The sequence below is a fragment of the Gossypium arboreum genome, chromosome 10 (genome assembly GCF_025698485.1).
Source record: "Gossypium arboreum isolate Shixiya-1 chromosome 10, ASM2569848v2, whole genome shotgun sequence".
Taxonomy (NCBI): Eukaryota; Viridiplantae; Streptophyta; class Magnoliopsida; order Malvales; family Malvaceae; genus Gossypium; species Gossypium arboreum.
The window spans coordinates 106,330,461-106,333,318 of record NC_069079.1 but is presented as its reverse complement, the minus strand read 5'-3'; the positions used below and the strand labels follow the sequence as shown (position 1 = coordinate 106,333,318).

Genomic DNA, 2,858 nt, shown 5'->3' with positions numbered 1-2,858 from the left:
GACATGTCTTACACTAGCACACAAATAACCAAAATGTCATGGCATGAATATCTGATTTATTTCCTAAAGTTCAAACGGGAGTTCTATTATCTCAATAGTCATCATATATAATCATTTCCACAAACAAGCAATTTATGCTATATCAATTCAAACACATATAATAACAATGTGGTTGTATTATTTACATACAACTTACCTCGAATTACAAAATGTAGACGACTAGTTTGGCTTAGTCCACTTGTTTTGCTTTTCCCCGGTCTAGGCCCGGATTTTGTAATTCTTGATCTATAATGATAAAAATTCACAAATTTAATCATTTTATTGATTTAGGTACTCAAAAATTCATAATTGGGAAAAATGACCATTTTGCCCTTAGACTTTCACAAAATGACCATTTTACCCCTAGCCTCAAAAATCAATTTTTATCACATTTCCTCTTTAGTCAAGCCTAGTCGAATACTCTTTATACTAGGAGCAGCCCACAATTCTCATTATTTCACACATTTATCATCTAATTTTCAACTTATGCAAAATGGTCCCTAGTTAGGGTTTCCATGAAAACTACTTCACAAAAGTTTTTTATTACACACCCATAACTCATATTCTCCCATAAAATTTCAGAAAACACCATGAACACTCTCACAGTTAAACTCTATACTTTTAACCATTTTGCAAAATAATCCCCTTATTAGAAAGCTCATGTTACAAGGGGTCCAAAAAAACAAAAATTATCAAGAAAAGTCATCAAAACCACTTACTTGTAAAGAGATTTAGAGGCTGAAATTTTTCAAGCTTCCAAAGCCCTCCTATGGCTGATATTTTCAGTCAAGAAGAAAGGATGAATGCAAAAGATGAAGGCTAGGCTTTAGGGTATAATTTTATCCTACATTAGGTCATCAAATACCTAACACTTTGACTACTTTATTTTCTTTGTCTTATGGCCAGTCAAGCCTCTCTAAAGGGTCTAATTTCCATTTAAAGACCCCCAATTTAAGTTTCATAGAAATTTAACACCCTTAGCTATCAAATCAAGACTTTTGCACTATATGCGATTTAGTCATTTTTCCTCATTAAGCATGAAATCGCTAAAATTACCTCACCAAATTTTTCATGCACTAATATAAACATGCTATAACTCTAAAATAATAATAAAATAATTTCTTTGACTTTAGATTGGTGGTCTCAAAACCACTATTTCGACTGAGCCCAAAATCGGGCTGTTACATTACAAACACTGGTTGCTTTAATCAGTTTCTTTCTCATGACTTGCCACTGATAGTTATTCAGTTTCATCTCCTCAATAAACCCTTAAGCTACCTCGGGTGTTTTATTATCTAGTGTTCCACTAGTTGTTGCATCAATTAGTTTCCTAGTCGAGGGATTCAAACTGTTGTAGAAAGTTTGAACTTGCAACCACAAAGGTAACCCATGATCAGGGCACCGTCTCAATAAATCTTTAAATCTCTCTCATGCATCATATAATGTCTTCAAATCAATTTTAGCAAAAGAAGAGATGTCATTCCTCAACTTAGCTATTTTAGTCAGTGGGAAGTACTTCAACAGAAACTTCTCGGTCATCTAATCCCAAGTCATGATAGAACCTCGTGGTAATGAATTTAACCATTTTTTTGCCTTTCTCCTCAAAGAGAATGGGAACAACCGTAAGCATACAGCAACATCAGCAACGCCATTGATCTTGAAATCGCAAATCTCTATAAAGTTAGCCAAATAAGCATTCGGATATTCATCTTGCAAACCATCAAACTGAACATACTATTATACCATTCGAATTGTATTAGGCTTGATCTCCAAATTGTTTGCATTAACAGTTCATTTGACAATACTCGATTCATCCCCAATTAGAGTGAACTTAGCATAATCATACATAGTTTGAGGGGTAGGATGTCCAGGAGGTAGCTAATTTTTTTATTATCTCTAGTCTCCATAGTAATATCCTTTTCCTCTTGATCGTCTATAATATTTTGTTGACTTTTTCTTGGTTCTTTAAACTCTCTACAATTTCTGCGAATGGTGTTTTCAATTTCACTATCAAAAAGTAATTGATCCAAGGGGTTTTCTCTAGTCATAAACCAAAAGAACCTGCCATAATCAAACAAACAAAAAAAAATTAGAATGTAAAATTTAAATTAAAGACAAAAATATTAAAATAAAAATAAAAATGGCTAAATTAATAGAAATAAAATTTTCCTAATATTTCAGTCTCTGGCAATGGCGCCAAAAACTTGATGGAATCGTAAACAAACTAAAAATTCAACAAAGGCAAGTGCACCTATCAAAGCACAGGTATCGCTCCCAAGAGAACTAATGTTAATCCCCAAAATTCTTAGTTTTAGTTATTGTGTAAGTTGTCAAAAAATGTGTTATGATGCATTGGGTAAGTGGGTCGGGTTGTTTATGTTGGTCCTGTGTTTGAGCCTTGTCGTGTATGAGAGTGAAATATTATTTTTTTATTATTAGTCTTTTGGCAGAGTATTAGAGTTTAAGTTAAATTCTAGGAAATCTAGTGCTTAAAGTTTTAATTATCTTTTATTTTTATTTTCTTTTTGTATTACTCTAAATAGAGTTTCAAATGTTCTTAAGTTTGCTCCTATTTTTCAATTTGTTTTGCAACTACCCATAAACCTTATTATTCCACATTCTTGGATTCTTATTCCTTGTGTTGCCATTTCAATTTCTTGTTCCTTGTGCTATCGTCTCAATTTATTTCCTTCTTTTTGTTCTTTCTTTCATCTATCCTTGTTTTGTTTGGGGATTGAGAGTTGTGGTACGTTTCATCACACAGATGAAATCTTGGCTACAAGTGTAAGTTTTTTTTAGTCGTTTTATTCTTTTAATGT

The 2,858-nt window shown here is 32.6% G+C and overlaps 1 non-coding gene across 1 annotated transcript; it reads left to right on the top strand.

Moving 5' to 3' along the window:
- The first annotated feature begins 1,423 nt into the window (after positions 1–1,423).
- LOC128283203 (small nucleolar RNA R71) lies at positions 1,424–1,530 on the top strand. Its single transcript, XR_008273545.1, has one exon. It is a non-coding gene; the product is annotated as a small nucleolar RNA R71 (small nucleolar RNA).
- Positions 1,531–2,858: the final 1,328 nt, after the last annotated feature.